The following is a 23,643-nucleotide window of genomic DNA, read 5'->3' as shown; positions in this document are numbered from 1 at the left end:
GCAGAGGTTACGAAGGGATGAATAAGGGAGTGAAAATCAGAGCCCTTCTATTCTGTTAAGAGGGGATTCCAGCGAGTTTGGCGCTCACGGTGAGATTTTCTACGATGGGATTTGCTACGTTGAATTATGAGAACAGTGGCGCGAACACTGCGTCGCATACAAAGGACGCTCTCGACTAGTTGGTACTACTTAGTAGAGGCAGTGGCGTCTCGAGTGCGCCGCATGGGTGGCTGCGCACGCAGCATTGCGCAATGTCGGGGGAAAGACAGACTCCGCGCGTGGCAAAGAGTGTATACAGTCAAACCCGGTTATAGCGAACTGCAATATGCGCCACGATTAGTTCGATATGTCCAATAGTTCAATATAGCCGAACCGACCTATAACGAGTTAATTGTTACGAGTTGTCAATACGGGGGAATCCCCATGCCATTCCCGCATGTAGAAACGAACAATATAAAGTAATTTATTACCATACAGAAAACAATCGATTTATTGCAAACAATTAAGCTACTTCCTGCTTTAACGCCTTAACTGTCTACTTCCAAAAAAACTGTGATTTTTGTTTTCCCTTTTGTTTTTGCAGCGTCAACTAGCACAGTATTCTTTACACGAGACATTTTTTGCCCGAGTTCGATTCCGTGTCCTTAAATATCGAAGAAGTATTGGCGGAGGACATCGACTGCCGAAAGCACTTCATTAAGCGTCGGACGGCTTTCACTCGCGACATCCTCTGCCTCCTGGGTGCTTTTCATCAGCAGTATGACGGTGCTGCTGACGGTGCCCGCGTTCGAGGGGCTCACAGTGACGGCAACGTCCTCGTTCGACACTTTGGAAATCCTCGAAGGACACTCATTTCGGCACAGAATCGGGAAGGTTGGCGAGCTGCCGTCTTGGTCCGGACTCACTGACTGGGAGGGTTCCGTCGTGAGTTCCGCGCGTAGGAAACAGTTACTGAAAGTGTCGGGCGTCATGTCACTCCATACGAGGCGCAATGTTTCAGTCGCGGCCTTTGCTCAGTGGTCGCGGCCAATCCTTATCTCAATCGCCTCTCCGAGACCATGCATTTTGGCGGCCATTCTAGGCAGGCTGAGTTCGATATATCAGATGTGAAGTTCGTTGTAAGGAATATCTTTCGCGTGTATTTCCGTAACTGATTTATTTATGTTCGATATATTGCATAATTCGCTCTACCCGGGTTCGTTATAGTCGGGTTTGAACTTCTTCGTCCTTGGCGCTGCCATTTTATCAGTTGGCTGCGCCAGCACCCCTATAATTGGCGCAGTCGACAGGAAGATGTCACTGCGCAGACGCAACACAGCCCAGGACACATGTCCTGATCTTATTAAAGGTTAAAGGATGAAAAGATGTATACACTGCTCATCTGCAGTGTATACACTGCAGATGAGCTGTATACACTGCTGTAACGCGTGACGTATCCATATACGTCACGCGTTACAAGAAACGAGTTACTTCTACCTAGTCACTACGTTCGGTAACGAGTGATGTATTTAGTTACTTTTCTAAAAAAAATGAAGAGGTACGTATTTAGTTCCCTTTAAGGCCCAAAAACGAGTAATGGTATCTTGTTACTTGTGAGGAGTAACGTGTACACGGCCTTGCTTTTATTCTAACCTGTTCATGCGTCTGTAGGCACATTGCGCTGATGTTTGCCTCGAAAGCAACAGCGCCGTTTTCTCCATTCTCTTGGTTCGGGGCGTCATTTCTATTGTGAATCATGCCACGCTCACCACGGCCTCTTGTCGTAGCTTTGAATTTACGAAAGTTTCGCCACACTGCCCGAGATACCAACAGCCGGGATTATCACGAGTCGAGCACGGGCGCCTACACACACACACACAAACAAAAAAAGCCGCATGGCCTTGTGCCTGATGGTTGCCCGCTCACCTCAATTATGGCGAAGTTCCCGAATATTCACCTGCTCTTCCTTAAGCCCAACTCTGCTGTTCCTTCGAGCGCCTCGGTAGAACAACTCTTGAGCGTCGCCGGAGATGTATTTTCGAGGAAGCGGGAAAACATACCCGATGAAAACTTCGAGAGGCAGCTACTGCTTAAGTGCAAACGACTATTAAAAAGGAAACAATGAACCATGCAACAAAACTGTTGCGCGTTTGGTCGTCACAGCAACTTGAAAACTAACTCGTTACTTTTCGAGTAACTCACGCGTTTCTTTTGAGAATCGGTAAGGACTCCCGTGTTTAGTTACTTTTTTAGTAAGTTACGAGTAACGGTATTTAGTTACTTTTTTGGGCTAACGTGTACGTGTCTGCTGCTGAGGAAAGAGGCGGTGGCGTTGGAGAGGAGTATAAAGTTGGGTTGTAGCCATATTCCGCCCGTAGATCCCTGTGCTTCACTTCGGATCACCAAATGTGGAAAAACCAGCTTACAATGACGAAGTTTACACCGATACCCTTAAAGGCCAGTTGCACTCATATGTTTCTTTGTCCAAATTTGATCCAAATAAACAGTCTAGGCTCTTAATATCACCTTGGCGAAATCCTAAGTTTCGTAAGCACACAGCACACTAGGTGCCGTCATTCGAAGCAGCTCCCTGCAGACTATGTTTGCACCTGGTGGAGAGTCACCGAAGCAAGTTCCGAGCGGCCTGTGACGGAGGTTGGGGAACCTGTCCCGTGGAGCTCGCGCTTCTTCGCCGACTTGCACGGCGCTCCGCCGGGCGCAGGGACGCGTTCACCCGGGTTTCTCTGCTACACCACCGCGCTGTACCGCTGTCGCCACCACATGTTTCAAACTAACCGTATAGGTAGCAATATCCGCCTTTTCTTTCAGTACAATAAAAGGGATTAGAAGCTTTCAAACTATACGCGCGTTTGCTAACGTTCTGGAGCAAACAAACTCTTTTTTTACTTGGGAATAATATTTATACTAAACGAAAAAATAGCGTAACACGCACACTTGCCTTAAATTTGTCATTCGTATTGCATCTATCACAGAAGAAAAGGATCTCTTTTAAATTCGTGACCACTTGCACTTCCGCGTCCAATATTTGCAGTACTTGGGCTAAGTCGATGCCACCTCCATCCTTCAGACCTGTTCAAAGTTTTCCGACCTAACTATGGCCGGTATTCAATGGCGTGGACTGCATGCAGGCAACCATAGGAGTGCGCCGCCATATCTGTGGCCAAGCGTCTGTTGCTAGGCGACGTTGTGCGCACAGCCCCCAGATCAGGCCCCCCTCTTCTCCTCCATGCAACCGTGCGAGTGCGCCGTCACTCGTTACGTCGGGCTCCGCGGGATGGCGGTACTTGTCCATGTCCATGGCGCACCGGCCATGTCTGTGGACGTTTCCAGTGTTGCCAAGCGAAAAAATTGACCGCTAAACTTTTCAATGAATACCATCTATAGCTGCTGTACACGAGTGTATAAATATTTGTGCGACTCTTGCCTCAATCGCTAAGGGAACCAAAATCACCCTTGCTCGTGGTAACAAATACATCCGCATAAATATCAGCCGGCGTCTTCGCGAAGTGCGAAAGCTAACAAATCTGCTCCTCTCATAAGCAATAAACTTTATTTTTCAATTCCCAAATGAAGTATTATAAATACTTCTGTAGAGCTCTAGACTTCGTTTACTGGAAATAGAATGTTTTCAATTGCATATGTCTCTGGTGAAAGTTGAAAACAGCGGTAAATAGGTAATTTTATTCGTGCTTTAGTGCCTCATTTAGCTGTGGAAGCTGGCTTTTAGTTTGAGATCCCTTTTATAATTCTATTCTCGATGTGCATCAAGGCGAAAAATACTGGGCTGATATTCACGAAGCTATTTGCGCGTAATGTATAGTAAAAATAGTCATTGAGCTCCGCCCGCCTGCGGTTTATTCCCTTCAAAGAGAGTGATGTGACAGCCGAGGCGCCGGCTAACCAAAGCTGCTTTTCGATATCGTACGAGCAACTAGTTGTGTAAATCAGGGTCTGCTTTTTTATTCGCAATGCCAAGGATTGCTACAACGTCACTTATTTTGATGGAAAAATAACTGTCGTAGTCTACTTCATTTTGATTATTAGCAATGCGATGTTGGAATTGCGCCTAACTCCGTTATCTTGGGAAAACGTTAGCGGGAGTTCTGTGAAAATAACGGGGCGAAACGTAATGCTACCACGCGCATTTGAAGGCGGCTTTGAGCGGCCGCCGGTTTTAGCGCGGCCGCTTCCGTTCCATCACGTACGTCACGTCTGGCCGCCGGTAATGGCCGCCTTTTCTATTCAGTTTGGTTCCAAAAACGCCAATGTCGTGAGCCGTTTGCGTCGCTCGCGTTCATGTTTGAAACGTAGTATTTAATATTTCGCACCCTTTTTATGTGTGCTAGCACGGTACATATTTTTACGTTGTCGAAAAGTTGAGTTCAGTTGGCCTTTAAGCCGGCTTCACATGTAAACAAAAGTGAATTGCTGAGAAGAAATTTTTAAACGACAATAGAAGTTGCTTTGAATCCAAACATGGAGATCCTGAGACCGTGTTGTATTTTTATATGACTTTTTCTTCATATACTCACAATGACGGAAAGCCAGCTTACAAAGACAAAGCTCACAGCAATCACTTTAAAGTCGGCGTCACCACTAAACACACACGCATTGCTGTGAAGACATTGTTTTCAGGGGCAATGTGAGGTGTTACATCAAAGTAAGGGTACCCTAGGACCTTTTGTTTACTTTTTATGATTTTTTTTTCTTACGCTGACAATTGTTGGTCTACACGGTCTGCCGTCGGAGGCGATCTGCTGCATCCTAGCCACAGGCAACTCCGCTGCAAAAGTTTACCATCCCTACCTAAAGAAAGTTGAGCGAAGCGCGAAAGCTTTAAAACATCAAAACTCGTCAAAAGTGCGTCAAAACTTCGCTGAAAGTGCGTCCAGTCGATCTTCAAATCTTGAAAGATTCAAATCGAAATGAAGAACGAACCCATGCGGTAATTTTTCACGCTTGTAAGTAAACACATCTACGAACGATCTAAAGGTATAGCGATAATACCCGTCCATCCTAAACAGTGCTTGACAACACGACGATGAGGAAGAGGGGACACAAGTCGGCGCTGACTCTCAACTAAATCTTTACTCGGAAGAAAACGCACATATATACAATCATACACCACACAATCACTACACAGCGGAGCGGCAACAATCTTATCGTAGCCCACTCCCCCCAAAAAAACACCTACCTAAGGCATCGCCTTTGACAGGAAAGCAAATTCCTTATCGTACAGTGTCACAGAAGCATGGCTAATGCACTGTCCTTCACTTTTTCTTATATGAAACACTTCCACTAACTCCCTCGTCAACTCGTCATTATGGCGCCAAAGAATGCCCGTGTCCTTATACAATAGGCTGCATTTTTCTTTACTGTTTTCCTCGTGTGCCTTACAGTGCCGAGTGATGTGTGCAAACGGATTATTCTTGAGTGAACCACGGTGCTCCATAAGCCGTACATTGACGCACCTGTCTGATTTGCCAATGTACGCATTACAACATGAAAACGGCAAGGAGTGCACGATGTCCGTCCAGCAGGGAACAAAAGGTGACACATGTTTCACACTGCACCCGGTGCCAGCTTTCTGTCCTGACAACTTGTTTTCCACCATTTTGCATATTCTCCCAAGTTTATTCGGGGCCGAAAAAACGACCCGAACCCCGTAACGACCGGCTACATTTTTCAGGCCATGTGTGATACGATGCATGTAGGGGATAACAGCGATCCGGTTTCTTTCAACCGGACGGCCAGCTTCACACTCCGCTTCTGAATTCACATCTTCAAGTGGTTTCTGTGCACTCCTGCGCATTACTTCTCAGAAAAACCAGCCGAGTTAAGCCTGGTGATTTGGGCCTCAAAACTGCTGCCAATTTTATGCATACAAGACTTAAAAACGGCCGACCTTAACACAAAAAAGGCAATCCCACATTTTACCAGTTTAGAGTGCCCAGACCTGTAATTCAAAAACAGTTTGGAACTTAGGACAGTATGCCCAGCATGCATGCCCTGGTTCCAAAGACAAACGTAAATCCAGGAACTGTAGCTGACCGCCTCTCGGTAGCTCACATGTAAACCTAAGCCTCAGGGCGCACTCTTTAAACAACTTTACAACATCAACCATTCAGCGAGACACATCGCAACGATCAACAAAAACCAGGAAATCGTCCACATAACTAACTACCTTCATAGCCAACCCACACAGGTTCTGCTCAATACGTCTGTCGATCCCACTGAGGAAAGTATTGCCAAGAACAGGGGCTACCCTAGAACCAATACATATCCCGGTTTTTTGCACATGTAAGCCCCCCCTCCCACTCCGCAAAGGTTGACTTCAAGTAGAAAGACAGAATTTCCAGAAACCCGCTCACCGGTACCCCAAAATTGTTAATGAGCTTCATTTCATCCTTTTCCTCTGTCATGCACCGCTTAACACTGTTCATTAATCCATCATGGAGAATAGAATAGTACAAATATTCGACATCGATACTGAAAATTTGGCAAGTGCCTGGATTGTTCGTTCTCAGAAAATCTACAAGGTGCTCCGAGTTAGCGATCGAAAACGGATCGTGAAGATGCAGGGAGTCCAGGTGTCCCTGCAGATATCCCGACCCCACCTTCTGCCATGACTTTGTTCCCTCCTCGACGGGCATCGTGTACTCCTTGCCGTTTTCATGTGGTGATGTGTACATTGGCCAATCAGGCAGGTGCGCCAATGTACGGCTCATGGAGCACCGTGGTTCACTCAAGAATAATCCACTTGCACATATCACTCGGCACTGTAAGGCCCACGAGGAAACACTCAAGAAAAATGCAACCCCTTGTATAAGGACACGTGTATGTAGGTGGCTGCATGTAGGTGGATGTCAAACTTTCCTTCACAGAAACTTACTCCACCTTGGGGATTTCCCCTACAATCTGGTCGATTAACACGTGTATTCTTCGGCGCCATAATGACGAGTTGACAAAGGAGTTAGTGGAAGCGTTTCATATAAGAAAAAGTGAAGGACAGTGAATTATTCATGCTTCTGTGACACTGTACGATAAGGAATTTGCTTTCCTGTCAAAGACGATGCCTTAGGTTGGTGTTTTTTTGGAGGGAGTGGGCAACGATAAGGTTGTTGCCACTCCGCTGTGTAGTGATGACGTGTAGAGACACGTGTGGTGTGTGATTGTATATATGTGCATTTTCTTCTGTATAAAGTTTTAGTAGAGAGTCAGCACCGTCTTGTGTCCCCTCTTCCTTGTCGTCGTGTTGTCAAGCACTGTTTGGGATGGAGGGATACCAACTAGCCCAGCTGTCGATTTTGTTGATACCGATAATGTGTGGTTTATGAGATAAAGGTATACTGTCCTACTCCTTCTTTGTGATCGATGCCTGTAGGGTCTTATCTAGAACCGTTCCTTATGCGTGACTTTCAAGTAACCATTTTTACACAATGGAAGCCCGGTTTGACGCACGCGTTGCGTGTACAGGGATCTTATCGGAGCATATCGGTCGCCCAACCGGTCTAAAATGCATTAGTTTTCTTACAGAACTCCATTGGCCCCAGTAAAAAAGCTTCCGCTTTAAAAATAAAGTGATAAGTCAGAAAGTGACCCTAATGGTGGCAAGGAGACGACAATCGCACTCCTAGACACGTCTCTGCACATCTGGGCCGTCTTTGCTGTGATTGATTGATTGATTGATTGATTGATTGATTGATTGATTGATTGATTGATTGATTGATTGATTGATTGATTGATTGATTGATTGATTGATTGATTGATTGATTGATTGATTGATTGAAGTAATATAGTGCTTAAGTGCTTGAGCAGCACAGTCCCCAAGTGGCCGCCAAGGCGCCGTTGACCTGGCGTTTGTCGGGAGGAGGGGGAGGAGGAAGTGGTTGTGGAGGGGGGGGGGGAGGGGGAGATAACTGTCCGGGAGTAAAAAATTTATGTCACCACCTCTTTTCTTGGAGCCTTACAATATCTTTCTCGGCGCTTTTCAAGAGCTATACGACGAGCCTCGCGAGGAAGTGTATCTCCTTAAAGGCGACACAAAGCTTTGTTTGCTAGCGAGCGGGGGATCGTGTGCGACATCAATGTGCGGATATGTTTTTCGTAGACGAGAATAAGTCGGGGTTTCGCCTGAACTTGTCCTGTTTCGGCGAATAGAGGTATGCGGAAAGTTGTTATTCCGCGAGGTCGCTTGATGGTTCCCATGAAGCAGCGGTCTATATATTTTGTTGTTGCTGTAAGAAGATGCCAAACAAACGGCTGTCTACCGAGAAGCATAGCTTTTGTACCTATTTTGCAGGAACCCTTTCGAGCAGCGGCTTATTTTACGCCGAGATTGTTGTTTTATAAAGAGATTTTCGTATTGCTTCTGTACCAAGCTTGCAGGAACCCTTTCGAGCGGTGGCGTATTTTATAAAGCGTTTTTAGTGTAGAGCCCGGTGATTCCACTCTGATACAATTACTTGGTGTCTCGGTTCTAGGGCCTGCTTTATTACATTTTCGCGCGAAAGTCAGCTGAAGTGAATTTTCCCTTCTCGGTAAAAATTGTTTTGTTGTTGTATAGTAACTGGAAAGTTTCCCGGACAGGCCCGAATTTTTTTTTTTTTTTTTTGCTGTCTCTCGTTTGTGCACATATTATTTTGCTGAAGCTTCTTTCTTCTACTTCACTGTTTTTTAACGCGAAATCCGATGTTTTTATATTTCATGGAACGTGTGAGGTATACAGAAAATGAAGGAAGCTCACACAAACGCGTAAGACTTGAAGATAGCGAATCTGTACGTAAACTTCACGACCATCACGAAGGTTTAAGTCCACGATTGCAGCCGATTTGCTTCTGGTGCAATAACAGTTAAACCTAGATGTAACGAATTCCCGGATTAAAAGAAGTTTTTCAATTCCTCATTGCCAGCCCCCTTGAAGCGCGTGAGTTTGCGAACTTTTACAAAGTTACCACGCCACCGCTGGCAACCACTTGTTACATACGGGAAGGCGTCCCCGAACCGAGCTCTGACGCGTCCGTCATGCGTGCGGTAGCGGGGTGGTGAGCGGTCAGCAAACGCTGCTTGCTGCCTTAGAGGGGATGACAAGAAGCCGAAGGCAAACTTAACCGGCTTACTGCACGGCGAGAGATGAGCCGAAGCAATACAGGAACAATACCCTTCCGGGCGAGGTTACAGTCCAGGACTTGAGCAGAGCGACAGCATGGATTCGCTGCTCCACAACGAATGAATTTCTGCGCTCGGGGCACCGCGTATTTATGACCGGAGCTCTAACGGTCAAACAGCTCTCTAAGTGTTTTCGCTCACGACCCGAACATAGTACAGACACACACAACGCTCTTTCCAGAGCTCGTGAGGGGCCGGCAGCAGCGACGCTCGCTGAGTGTCAGAGAGATGGGAAAGGAGGTCTCGGCCGCAGCGTCCGCGTCTTTCGGAGTGAGTTGCTACTACACGATTCGTTTGCAGCCGTCGAAGTTTGAATCGCCGACAGGGAGGCGCACGCGCGGGCCGGCACGTTGTGACCTGTCGGAGGCAGTAGTAGTAGTAGCCACTTTTGGCTTTCTTTGACACCGGGGCACTTCGCAACTAGTAGGACGCGCGAACATAGTGGCGGCGCGCAGAATCATGACGGACCTCTACGTAACGAAGCCGTTGCGACGGTTAGCCTTGATGTAACGAACCCGCTACGCTGATGAGTCTTTTTTTTTTTTTGCACTTTTCCTGAAAAATCGGCTGGAGAAATGCACTAATTTAGCGAATTTCGCCTGCACCGCAAACTGCCATGTGTTCTCACGTGAGTGCGGTGTCGCTTCGTGCTAGGCCTGCCTGTGGGCGTTTAGTCGAGCCTCTTCACTGCTGTCTGTGGCGTCGGTTTCATCGGTGACAGGGAGTTCCGCTGCCTGCAAACGGAAAGTTTTGTCTTTTCGAGACAAGCTCGCAACTTGAAATGTCGTCTCTCCCGGCGGGAAAGAGGAACGTTGCCGTCCGGTACAGTATCCCTGCTAGCCCCCTTTCGCAAATTTTGAGTGGGGAAAAGAGCATCAAGGTCGCGAAAATGCTCAATTTCAATGCAAGTTGGGTCCTTGGAACGCGTTAAGGCGTCGAAAAGTGTGAAAAGGCAAAAATGATTACGTTTGTGACTACGGGGACTAGCCTCGAGGGACAGCAACAGGCGCAAATCACGCAGTTTATCACAACGAAATAAATCTCTGGAGGGTGAGTTCACCGTCACTGACGTCTAGCATTTTACTTTCGTATCTGCTTCATTCACGCAAGCCGTAATTCGAAACTTCAATGTATACCGAAAACCTGCATGTAAGGAAAAATTGCGAATGTTTGTCACGTACGTTATATCCAGGTTTAACGCTACTCCATCATTGTCGCTATAAGTGTGAGCTTCCTTCATTTTTTTCTTGAGTGATTATCCTTGGACATCACATTGGAGGGGCGTATACGCTATTGCGTGGCTTTCTCGTTTCTTACCGAGTGTCGCCACAATTACGGCGAATGCTGGAATCTTTCTCTCTTTTTTTTTGTCAATCGTGGCCAATTTCCTTAAGTGAGTAAGCTGAACCTGAAAACGTTCGCCAGGGACGCTGGGCGGTCACCGCGAGGCACGCACACACGAGCGCTCGGCATTTTCTTGGTTTTTTTTTAAACTGCCGGGCGATCGCGGCGAGGTCCGCGCTCACGTTCGCGCGCTCGGCAATTTCTTGCTATTTTTAACTGCGGGCACAAAAAATTACGATTTGCTAAACAGTTTCGCTGTTTAAAAATCAGGCACTCCTCCTTCTATAGCGACGACAGTGGTTGAACGCGAAGCTTTCTCGTGACGGATAATTGTCGTCTTTTGCACGGTGGGGTGCAGGATTTTTCTGCCTAATTCTGCACATTTATGCCTCTAGAAATTCAATGCTCTAGAAATTCCTGTAGAAATTTCTCTAGAAATTTTCTCTATACATTTTCTGTAAAATCCTTCTAGAAATTCTAACCGCATCGACCATGTCAAAATGGAGATAATATACTTCCTGACCAATGGGCTTAAAAATCCCCGTGCACCAATACAAAAAGTATTACAAATACAGGCAAATGTTCACAATAGCATAGCTTGCTTATTTTAGATGTGTGTGAGTTCTGTACTGAAATAAATACACGAAACTCTCACTTTCTAGACAGCTACCCCATCAAGCAAAAATAGATGTGCCAAATGTGTTCCTTGTTTATTTTTTATTCATTGAAGCAGTGGTATATTTCGAAATGAAGCAAGCAAAGCAATTAGGAACATTTCTGTGGATTTGCAAGCCATGCTTTTTAAGCCTCTGGATCATGAATTAGTAAGTCCGATGGGAATGCGATAAGGTGAGTCCCCCTTGATAACGAAGAAATTGCCGAATGCGTGAAGACGGGTATCTCGCTCGAGCCAACGCCATTTTAAAAAAACACTGCGGTCTTGTGACGTCACAAATCGCTAATGGTGAAACGGGAAAGCCGGAGCCTGCTCAGGATTTTTTTTTGGGGGGGGGGGGGGGGAGAAACAATGGGGTGAAGATGTTTAGGCGTAAAAAAAGTGTATCCAGCAGTTCTTTTGATGGCCGCGCGTAGAGTTTAAAGAAGTAGGCCGTTATCAGTCTAGAAGAGTGGGCTCCTGGTTTTTCTTCTGGTCAGAGGCATTAATTTGTGGCACTGGCTTATGCCGAGAATATGACAATGACTTGTCATACGCTTGCCTCTAACGTGGTGATGAGCACATTAAAGGAGAGAGAGGGAGAGAGAGATGGAGTGTGTGTGCGTGCACGTGTGCGTGTGCGCGCGTGTGTGCGTGAATTCTCCCGCCATAATAGGTCTCTTTTTTTTGCCTGCTCAGAGCAGCTCTGAGCAGTTCCAGGCAGCCCAAAACTGCTCCCGCCATAGATGTTATATGGGCAAATAAAATACGGAGCTGCTTGGAGCTGCTCAGAGCTGCTTTGAGCAGGCAAAAAAAAGAGACCAGTTATTGTAGTGTTCTCAAAAATTCTTTCGGAAAACAAAGTGACCCTGAATCTTCTATTCCTGTATCGCTCTTCTTTTACCCCCAGAGCTGTTGAGCGCTTGCTTTGAGGGCAGTATCTGCTGGTATCATGCCACCCTCTCTCTGGTGCAGATATTTCATCCGCGCAAAAACCGGTTCAAAGGATTAAAAACCTATTGAAAAAACCGTGGTTGATTTCTCTGTCATAGGAATCGGTAAAGCACGAAGGTGAAATGTGCAGCGAAATCTGCAGCTGAGCATGATTTGCGGGTCGGCGGCTGTCTTGTGGGTGTGCTTGCGAGCGACGTCCTGCTGGCGGGTCGCTTCGGCAGAGGTGTAACGGCATCATTTCCGTCACGGATATGACGTCAGTGAAATCTTGCTGTATCCCGGCATAAAACACCTTCGTGTTAAAATATAAAACCCGTAAACGAACAACCCTCAGTTTAACGTACTCTTTAGTCCTAAAGGTTGATTCCCCGCAGGAAAACCCTGTGTGCAGGGGTGCACCCTTTACAGGCAGCTTGCTTCGTTGTACTGGTGTCATTTCCGTGACGGATATGACGTCAATGAAGTATTGGTGTATCTAAGAATAACGTACTGTCATGTTAAAATAAAAAGGTCCTATGACCTTCATAATTTGGTATAAGGCGGTTTATATTTCCCCCCCGAGAATTATCTTTCCAGCAACTCGTCTGTACAAGGAGGTAAAGCCGACTTTATTCAATGTGAGCTGGGTTTTTGTAAGCTGGCTTTCTCGCATTCACTGTAGCGCAGTGAAGCATAACCGTCTACGGAGAGAGTATGATTACAGAAAACAGCTCTAACTCTTGCGTTATCAAAAGTATCCCAAAACAAATTATGTGACAATTAGTCGCTAACACTACTCAATCATTACGTCAAGTTTTATTACTTACTTTTATTAACTAGTTAGTTCAAGGAAAGGTTGTAAACGTTGCAGAGTTACTCTCTGATGTTAATACGTGTCCATCTCCGGAGGAAGTGTGGTTACAGAAAACGGCTGTAAATGTTGCTTTACACTAACCACACGGAAACATATCATAAGACAATTAGAAGCTAAGACGACTCCTACGTTAGAACAAGAAAGAAGCCGAAGTTAAACGGAATCTTCAAGACGACCGAAAGGTCCGCGGTTTCAGCAAATTTCATACTGGGTGGAACTGGGTTTACTTTCGTTTTATTCTTTCTCTGCTCCCTGCTGTGTGCGTGTGTGCGTGTGCGTGTGTGAGACAAAAAGTGAGTTGTGAGTTGGCGCCGTCGTATGTCTCATCTTCCGTCCTTGTTCTTCGCGCTATTTCCCCGTGTTGGAAACAATGAAACCGAGAAGGCGCACTGTTGCTACTCCTAACGCATGGCCACGCTCGTATGACACGCGTGAGCAGTGAATTAACTTCCAGGCATGGTTTAGCAGAGGCGGAATTCTTAGTGGTGTCCCTTTCAAAAGTGCTCATTTCGCGCCCGTTTCAAGACGTCGCAATGCGCTGCCGGCGCATTTAACATGCACCACTGCGCGGAAAGAAACCAACCGTCCGCCCTGCTTTTCATGCGTCACATCTGCGTCTATGGCCGCAGCCAATCAGGGCTCACCCGAAATAAACACTTAGAAAGGGGCGTCAAGTAGACAACAGTGAAAGCTCCACCCCCGGTTTATCTGACCATCGGCTCAGCGCCAATATGCACGCATAGCGGAGAAATCATAACATGTGCGATACGAGCTACAAGTCGTATCGTATCACCTTGGCGTTATCGTCTGTGACTCTTTGTTGGTTCACGGCTCTCCACTCTTCCAGGAACCGTCCGCACACAAGAGAACGCCGCCTGACCATCGGATGATACATATGGTGTGGTCTGCTTCGGTAGCAGCAACAAAAGCATACAGATTTCTCGCTAGCTGCAGGCTGTGTGTAAACGTGCAAGCCCGTCTATATAAACACGCAAACTCTTTTCCCGTAAATCTCCCCAAAAAAGTGGCCGGCTATTCCGAGAAGACAATATAAAGGTTCAGTTCAAAGGTTAGGTAAAGAAAGCGCCGGGTTCCTGTTTCTCAGGAATTGTGTCGTCATCGTCCGCGAATACCGCGTTGCATAAGGGCTCGTCGATTTCTTCGAAGTTCCAGTCGCCGAAGCGTCTCTATCGCAGCCGTTCGCCTCTTTTTTTTTCGAGAATCACTGGAAGCCCGGAGGCTACAAGTGGATGGAGGAGGGGGTGGGGGGGGGGGTGAAAAAGAACTGCCCCCTATAGAAGTATCACACACTAAGCCCAGATACGGGGCAGGGAGGGAATGAGGAGATGGGGGAGGCCATTTTGTCAGATGCAAGACCGGAGTCAAAAGAGAGCTCCCGGAGTGTCGTCGCGGTCGTTTGATCGTTTCTGGGAAAACTTGTCTGCGTCGCTCAGCCCCGTGTCCGAACCCCGCCCCTGCAGTTTGGCAGCGGGGATTAAACATCTTACCCCAGCTTTATCAAACCCCGCAACGCCGGGTGTTCGGAGCATAATCGCCGAAGAATAGGGAACGGCTACGGCTTGGCTTGGCTTGGTTTGGCTCGCATTCTTTCTTTTTCAGTAGCCTGGCCCCCCGGATAGAATGTCCCTTGCGTCACACGGGTAGCGCGAGTTGCATTCGCAGAAAGCGAAGCGTCGCGTTGTGTACTGCCCGCACGTGGCCATTATTCTATAAGAAAGAGAGCGAGAAAGCGAGGGCGGGGCGCGAGAGGTGATGCGGTTCCGAGTATTCTTCGGGTCGCGCTCCCGCAGCATTGTGCGACTGTCGGGCAGCCAATCCATGGCGGAGGTTACGCGGATAAATCGTCGACTTGCCACCCCATTGTCCGAAAAAATGATGCGTGTATGGCAGTAAATAACGCCGCTGCGTAGGCGAATGTTTTGTCTGCGGCGGACACCTTACGAAATGCAAATTCCCAGCCTCCCGCATTTGTTGGTACGCGTTCTTGCTGCCTTGTGAGCGGGGAAATCAGAGCCGCGCGCTTTTCCGCGTATTCCTTACGCAAGGAATCCGTGGGCCCCTCCGTCCTCGTCCCTTCGCGGATTTTGAAGGGAAGGTCTTGCGCAATGTGGGTCCCGGCTGGCCGATTGTCGGGCCGGATTTGGGGAAAGCGTGGTGTTAGGCCTTTTCGAAGAACCGCTATAATAGCGCTTTCCTTTTTCAAGGCCAGGGGAGTGGTTCACGAGTTCACCGAGTCTCCGCAGAACACCTGTTGCTTGTTCAAGGTAGTTGAAAACGCTTTTGGCTTAGAACCCTCTTGCTACAGTCCTGCGCAGTCTCTCTCTCTCTCTCTCTCTCTCTCTCTCTCTCTCTCTCTGTGAAAGTGCATGTGTTCCTGGGAGTGAGTGAGTGAGTGAGTGAGTGAGTGAGTGAGTGAGTGAGTGAGTGAGTGAGTGAGTGAGTGAGTGAGTGAGTGAGTGAGTGAGTGAGTGAGTGAGTGAGTGAGTGAGCCAACCATATCGAACAAAGTAGGCCCCTGGCGGCAGAGGGGCGAACCGCTCCTAGTGTTGATGCCGCTATAGCGTCGGCTGTTCGTTGACGTTGCGCACGATAGAAAAAAACGAATATGTGCACTTGCCTGGCAGTAAGCAATGACATAGTTACCTCTGCTTGCGGATTTCATCTAGGAACGCAACAATTCGCGTCAGTGGCGGGATAGCGTGCCAGTTAAGTTCCAAAACATATCTTCGTCGTGGTCACCGCTTGAGCGCGAGTCGTGTTAAAAACATCGTTTCGAAGGTTTGCCCTTTTCTTACCGTGGAGTCCAGTCGTTTACCATTTCGGGAACGTCAGAGAGTGCTTTGTTTAAGGTGTGGTTGTGGTTGTTGGAAGGACAAAAGTTAACTACATGAAACGCGCAAGAGACCGTGCACAGCTGTACATTTCCCAGCCATTGTAAAATTGCTCTTCATCCTTTAGGAAAACAGAAAAAAAAAAAATTATTATTATGCACACGACCCGGGCGCTGTCGCCTGCGCATTAACGGGGACGTAGGGAATTCTAGCCGTTTCCATTCCAAAATAAATACCAGATTTGGAAAGTCGTTTGCGACCATCCTGCGAATGTTCGTGTATAATTTAAAGATAATTTTGTGGATGTGTTAGAAAGTTTCGGACAGATCTCTCGGTGAAATTCGGTGAAAATCGGTCCTGTTGAATTTCGTGGGTCACTTCCATGCATCCCATGATCACGACAGGAATCACGTCGCCAAAAAACGTTTTTTGCTCGGGATCCGCACTAAATGGCCCCGGTCAATTTGCTCCCAGTCAAAATAGTCCCGGAAAATAGGGTCCCAAAAGGAAACCTGGACGAAGTCATATTGTAACGACATATTGTAACGGAGCTGGAAGCGTGCAACTTCACGGTGCAAGGCATTTTGGTGCAAATTATCGCGGTTAATCAGTGTCGGTAACTGATGGCGTGTTTGTTTGTATTTATTCTTTGTATTATTTTTAAAATTTTTCATGTTTTCGGCTCTAGCCGGGATACGGCCCATTCGTCACGTGTAATTTTGGCACAGGCCTGTTGTTGTGAATTGGGAGTGAAGAAACAGCCAGCAAGAAAGGAAAGCGCGGGAAGCGAGGTAGGTGAGGTTGCAGAAAAGGGTGCTATATCACAGAGTAAACTTCTTGGAAGAGGGATGAGGATTAATTCCCCTGTCCCCCGTTGGGGCCAGATTATTTCTCTATTGCTCATACAAAGGAATTCTGACTTTTCTTTAGCGTGACGAAGGTCTGCGTTGTGTAAAAAAGATGTCATTTTTGGACGTGATTTCATTCTTGATTTTGGCTTCGATTTACTAATCACCACCAGAGCTGGTGCTATGCTCTTGCACATCGGTTATTCCTTCACTCGTATCAAGGTAGAAGAAAAGACGCTGCATTGGGACAACAGTCAAAGTGATGTCGGCAAGACGAAAGTGGCAATTTTGACTAATATAGTTTTTGAAGTGCAATCTTGAACCATTCCGCGTTCGTTTATGAGAGCGTTCACATTAATTAACAAGACTGCAGTAGCAGTTACTAATGCAAAATATTTTACGCAGCAATAGTACATGCCATCGCAGTGTAACAGAATGTGAGCGACTTCGGATCGCGGCCCATTCTGCATCACTGAAGGCTATATTCTGAATTGTGAAAAACAAATAAAAATAAACAGGAAACAAAAACCAAATTTGTTTTCGCGTACCTATATGACGACATTTTTTAGGCGAATATTACTATGTGACGAAATGATTTCTTGACCGAATGACAAAACGCCACGTGATGAACGGAACTCCACCTACACAAAAAACATCGCTTGTGTGCGTGATGAATGTCTCGTCATATTGCTGCACCTTCAGTTAACATCTTGAAACTAAAAAAAAAAACATGCTAAGACATAAGCAAGATTCAGAAATTTCCATCACTCGGCTAAAGAGGAATCTCTACCTATACCGGCGACTTTTTACGGAGTCGCAGGATTCACTCCAGTCCATATCGTGCGGGACCATATTGTCCGGTACCAACTTGGCCTGGGCCATTTTGTCCGGGACCATATTGTCCTATACCCGTTTGGCTCAGCATAACAAAATGTCTAATATAGTCAAGTACCGTGGTGTACTTAAGGTGCACTTAACGGTACACCTACGTGGATCTGGGTTTAAAGAAGAAGCAAAGGCCGCGTAATTTTCAACAGTGATTGCGTGAGCCATGCGGCCATACTTAATAATCTCAACAACCTCAACGTTGGTGTCAAGACATATACCTACATTGCGGACTTCCTTTCGCAACGAACCACTCAACTCAACATCCAGGGTCTCAAATCGGACTCCATAAGCCTGGGCAGCAGGGGGACACCACAAGGCTCCGTGCTTTCCCCCTTCCTTTTCAATGTGGCCATGCTTGGGCTGCCTCCTTTGCTCGACCAGATCCCCAACATTCGCCACAGCTTGTACGCCGATGACATTACGGTGTGGACAGTAGGTGGTAGTGATGCGGAGATACAGGAACGCCTGCAAGCAGCCGCTGATGTTGTACATACATACGTACACGATAGAGGTTTGGCCTGTTCCCCAAAGAAATCAGAGATACTTCTGTACAACCCCACAAGGCCAGGCAGGCGCCCATCATCTGCTCCAGACATTCAAGTATTCCTCCAAGGGAACGCCATCCCCAAAACTGACTGCATTCGCATTCTGGGTCTGCGGATTCACGAGAAAGGCACCAACACAGCAACCATTCAAGCATTGCACAATGCAGCTGCCCAGATTAGCAGATTAATAACAAGGATCGCAAACAAACAGCATGGCCTCAAGGAGCCCAACCTCCTCCGCCTTGTACAGACCTTTATAATCAGTAGAATTACGTACGTCGCCCCATATCTCAAGCTCAGGAAAGCAGAAATAGAAAAAATTAATCGAATTATTCGAAAAGCCACCAAGGCAGCAGTCGGCGTCCCTATCAGCGCCGCCACAGACCGGCTGCTAGAGATGGGCATCCATAACACCTTGGACGAGCTCATTGAAGCCCAACGTACGGCCCAATACAATCGTTTAGCAGCGACCACCACCGGAAGAACCATCCTAGAATCCTTGCGCATTCCTTACGCCCATCAACATGGACACAAGACCACCTTACATCGGGAAATCCGGGAGCACATCAGTGTGGCACCGATCCCCCGCAACATGCATCCATCACACCACCAGGAGCGCCGACAAGCAAGGGCCATGGCACTGCACAAGCAGTACCACTCTAACCCAGAGGTCTGCTACGTCGACACGGCAAGCTACCCTGGCCGAAGCGCGGTAACGGCAGTGGTGGTTGACCACCAAGGTAATGCAGTATCCTCGTGCTCAGTCAACACATCCCGCACAGATACGGGAGAAGAAGTGGCCATCGCCCTCGCCATCACGGGTACACGGGCCAGCGTAATCATATCCGATTCCAAAACCGCCATGCGCAATTACGCAAGAGGGATAGTTTCTACGGAAGCGGCGCATATACTACGGACCCGCTCTGAGAACACATCAAGACAAGTCCGTCTGGTTTGGACACCAGCGCACTCGTCCCTCCCGGGGAACGAGATGGCACACGAGGCAGCCCGAGGATTCTGCAACCAGGCTGACTCCGAGTCCGAAGAGGTGCCGTCTGACACGTGGGGGAGGGATCGGCTCTGGACATATCAGGAAATTACCCAGCACTATAGGCTGAGTCGCCTGAAACTTCCGGCAGCTCACAGATCCCTCACAAGAGGACAATCAGTAGCGTGGCGTAGGCTGCAGACATTCACTTTCCCCCACCCCGCCCTATGCCATCGACAGTACCCAGAAAGGTACCAGGGCACATGCAAATGGTGTGGACTGCCAGCTGCTTCACTGACCCACATGGTTTGGGCCTGCCATCTTAAACCCCAGTCCGCCAACCCCGGATTCCACATCAGTAATTCCGAGCAGTGGGAGGCCGCGCTGCTCAGCTGCATTCCCGAAGTACAAGCTGCGGTCATCCAGCTGGCGGAAGACGCCGCCAGGGTCCATGGGCTCCTAGCCGCCGTCTGACGAAGCGCCCACCCGGAACCTCCCTCTCGGGTGGTTACGCTCAGCAAAGATGACAAATAAAGTTTTATCTCTCTCTCTCTCTCTCTCTCAACAGTAAGCACGTTGTTGCCCGCATGTCTGCAGGACGTGTCCCACGAGTCGCAGAGTTTTTTAACCCCGCAATGCTGGCTTTAAATACCAACTTGAAAAAAGGCTCGCCACAATTCCTGGACCATCTCGAGCCGAAAGTGGGCTTATCAGCTTTCGAAATATTGACGCTTGCTTGTTGAAGTAGCGCTTTTTTCACTGTTCCGGCCGAAGTTTGGCTTGTCGCGTTACATGCGTTCTCTTCCTCAGCGTTTGGAACCTTGGCAAGAACTTGAAGAAAAGAGAAGCGCAGAAAGCCTTTTGTCCCTGCCTTTTTAACCAACCTTACAATACAAAAGCGATGTTTAGCGGACAACAGCTACCGGGAACCCGCCGCGTTTTTTCGTAGCCGGAAAAATGGGGAAGAATGTTTTACCGCACCTGTAACTGTGCAACCTCATTTTCCATCTTAATGGACTATTGTTCAACTGACTTCGTAAGCGACATTACGCAAGACTGAAAACACAGTAGCTGTTCTGTGCACCTTTGAGATTTCAAAAGAAGCGCAAATGGTCAACAGCTAAGCAGTAACAGAAAATCTGTGCTCACTATAAGGTCTAAGAAGCTTGGTTTACACACTGTAACCCTGCTGGTTCATTTGCAAAAATGCACTGCGCGAGTTAGTAATGTAATTCGCAAGTTAACTTTCGATGAAAGCCTTAAATGACTGACCCAAAACCGTTATCCATCCTACCTGCCTTCAAAGCAGTGTTGTACACGTTCTTCCAAAATAGGAACGAAAGCTCGTTCCTCGTTCCTTGCCAATTTTGAAACGAGTTCCCGTTACAAGTTCCTTTATCGCGAAAGGAACGCGTCCCAGTTCCACTTCGAAAATTGGAACGTGTCGTTACATTAACGTTACAATTAGGTTTTTAAATGTAAACATAGTGTCGGATAATCCTGGGTCGAAATTAAGTGAGACATTTAAAACTCACATCCAACTACGTATATTATATGCATATTAACACCACCGGCAGCAGATTATCTGGAGATAAAGATAATCAAAAGAAACGCTCCTAGGCGAATTTTTTCAGGGAGCGCCGGACAAACTCCAGACGGCTCGAGGACATTTCGGTGCAGGATATTTCAGTGCGGAAATTTCGGTGTACGGACATCGTTGTACGGACATATTGGTGTACGGGCGTTTCGGGGCACGGGCATTTCGGTGTACGGACATTTCGGTGTACGGACATTTCGGTGTACGGACATTTCGGCGACCAGATTATCCGGTGCTTGCCTCTTTGCGACAGCCGTTATTTCCGGTTAACGTGGGTTATGGACAACAATCTGGAGCAGTGAATTTATTTTTTTGATTGATGCCATGTTCGATCTTTGCCAGGTATTTTTAGAAATTCTACATGTATATATTTTTGTTTAATACCTCTTCCTGGGGACACCTGTTATGCAGCCGATTGAATTCTTTAGCACACGTTTTTTTTTCATTTATGACAGGTTGTTAATTTATATTTGCTCTTTTTTAGCTAAGACAATTACCCGTGTTTACGATCGCCTCTTTTGTATTTTTTTAAATTACACACCCTCAAATTACATAAATTACATGCACACTCTCAATATCCAAAAAGTAACGAACATTAGCTAGCCCCCCAGAATGAAGAAAACCTTATGAAGAGTATTACAAGGGCTGGGCTGCCTTGCTAAAATGAATTCGTTAACACTGGTCTAGGATATCGTCGGGGAGAAAAAACGGGCTTTTTGGAAAACAGCCGCAGGTTCTAATGCCCTAAATGCTGATTAAGCCCGTACCGGTTGTGCATACAAATTCCACCTATTGTGTTCGGGACAACCAACCTTCGTTTATTTACCACATTTTAATTCTTTGTTCTAGCGCCCCCCCCCCCCCCCCCACCTCCCGCCTGTATTCTCGAATCTCGACCAGATTTCTTTTTCAGCCATATTATTTTCGGTTTCCCCTGAAAATCCTACTGGCGTGGTGGAGTTCACGGTCTCCGAAGCGTCACCGCAGTGATTTTTTTATTTTTTTATTTAGAACATACAGCTAGCCTCTTAGTGGAGGCTTTTGCAGGAATTGGGTGATACATTCAGAACAATGACATAGCACACTTCGCGTTTAAAACAGAGAAAAAGCTTTGCATTCACCATGGGCGCACGAAACCTCTATAATGTGACACAAAAAGCCACCCAAAAAGCCGCTGAGAACACAATGGCCCCTATCGTTTGCGGGCGCTACGCCCTTCCGCGCGTCGCGGTCATATCGACGGCGCCCCAACTCCAGGAATCGCTCTTTCTGCGCCTTCAGTCGCCCCCTTGGGAATTGACTCATCAAGTCGCGCATATCATGGGCACCCCAGGTATACATCGCTTCCTCCCATTATCAGGAGCAAAAAAAAAAAAATGAATAGGCTAGTGTGACGAGAGCGGCAACAGCCGTCTTCAAGTTTTCGAAGTCCAGTGGACGCAATGGTGAAGCACAAGTGACACCCGTCTCTCTCTACTTAGGGGGATGATTGCCGGCGGGGCTCAGCTTTCCCCTCCCCTAAGTAACGCCACCGTAAGTGCGATGGTTGGTTTGTTAGTTTTAAGTAGAACTGACACCGAATGCAACGAAGGCGAGATTGATTGAGAGAATAATTAAAACGAAATGCACACGGGCCCAATCGACCTCGTTTTCCTGTTGTTTTTTCGCGGTAGTTTTGCTGGGAGGGGGGGGGGGAGGAATAGACTACAAGCAGCAGCGTCTTGCACCGTTCGGTGAAGTGAAAGGAAAGCGCTTTGGTAACACTTAAAGTATTAGGGTTGTTCACATAAATGTTAAAATAAAAAATGGTTGAACGGATCCAAATTAACGTTAATTTTTACCATCTGCTACAGAAATTGGGTTTCGCGTGGCAATGCTCCGCCAGGGTTTAGCGTTCGTTTCCACGAACGGCGGCGCAAGCACAAGTCTCGAACGTAAAATCATATCAAGTCACGAAATTACAATATTAAAGCTAAAATGTTCAAAGAACGCCTAGGACATCCCCTCATTCAAAATGTCTGGGCCAAGACGTCATGCACCAAAATGTCCGTGCACAGAAATATGTGCACACTGAAACGTCCTGGACCGAAATGTCCGACACCGAAATGTCCAGATCCCGTTTAGCAGTCCGTCCGTTTCGTTGGCTACGTTGTTACCGGGCTGACCGGGATCGGTCTGCTCCTGAGCGCGCGGAAGGGCGAGTAGGAAGGGTGCGGAGGTACGGACATGGCGAAGGCAGGCCCGCGGAACTAATCCCCTTACCGCGACGAATGCCCAAGCACCCAGCAGGGTCCCAGTCAACCCAGTAACAACGCATCTATTCTTTCCTCGCCAGGGAACAATTCTATCGGCCAGACGCGCATTCTGGCCTCCCCAGACAAACGATGAAGGGTGAAAAGCATTCTCGCGGCTACGCTATTCACCCTTCGAACGCCGCGTAAGCAACCAGCATGAAAGCAAGCACAAGCTGCGGCCTGCTGCGTGGTTGTTCTTCTGCCTTTGACCTTCGAGGAAGCACGTACGGCTGAAGGGCGGGCAAACTGACCATCTTATAGGAAGAGAAACGCAGTAGCGCTTTGTGGATTTTTGTACTCGAGCCTTGGCATCAAAAACAGCCAAATCCTAGCGATGTAACGGCAGGAACGCCGTTCCTGCCGTTCCTTCAAAAACGTAACGAATTACCGTTACAGTTCCACCGACCCTTAATGGAACGGTAGCGTTCCTCCGTTCCTCCAAAAAGGAACTAGTTCCAGGAACGCCGTTCCTTGTAACGCCGTTCCGTACAACACTGCTTCAAAGTCACTAAAATTCGGCTTAACGATAGCTGCGCGTAAAATATTTGTTTAAAAACTTTCATTTATATCTCTGCACTGGTTAAAATTCGGAAATTGTATGTTGCCTTCCGAATTCTCAAAAAAGGACATTGACGCTCAAATGCGGAGGCAGTCAAG

At 47.3% G+C, this 23,643-nt stretch overlaps 1 protein-coding gene across 2 annotated transcripts in view; it reads right to left on the bottom strand.

Annotated features, from left to right (window-relative positions):
- LOC144139301 (uncharacterized) overlaps positions 1-23,643 on the bottom strand; it is a 34,790-nt gene that overhangs the window by 9,366 nt on the left and 1,781 nt on the right. The window contains exon 1 of one of the 2 annotated variants that reach the window (XM_077671696.1): positions 9,797-9,871. The exons of the other annotated variant lie outside the window; for it this stretch is intronic. The gene's annotated coding sequence lies outside the window, so the exon portion shown is untranslated. Of the gene's footprint in view, positions 1-9,796; positions 9,872-23,643 lie in introns of those variants that run through there. 2 annotated transcript variants of the gene reach the window in all.

This window comes from Haemaphysalis longicornis, unplaced genomic scaffold, assembly GCF_048455015.1.
Source record: "Haemaphysalis longicornis isolate Haplotype H1 unplaced genomic scaffold, Haemaphysalis longicornis Haplotype H1 scaffold_5, whole genome shotgun sequence".
Taxonomy (NCBI): Eukaryota; Metazoa; Arthropoda; class Arachnida; order Ixodida; family Ixodidae; genus Haemaphysalis; species Haemaphysalis longicornis.
The sequence above is the reverse complement of the archived record's forward strand: the minus strand, read 5'-3'. Positions and strand labels throughout refer to the sequence as shown.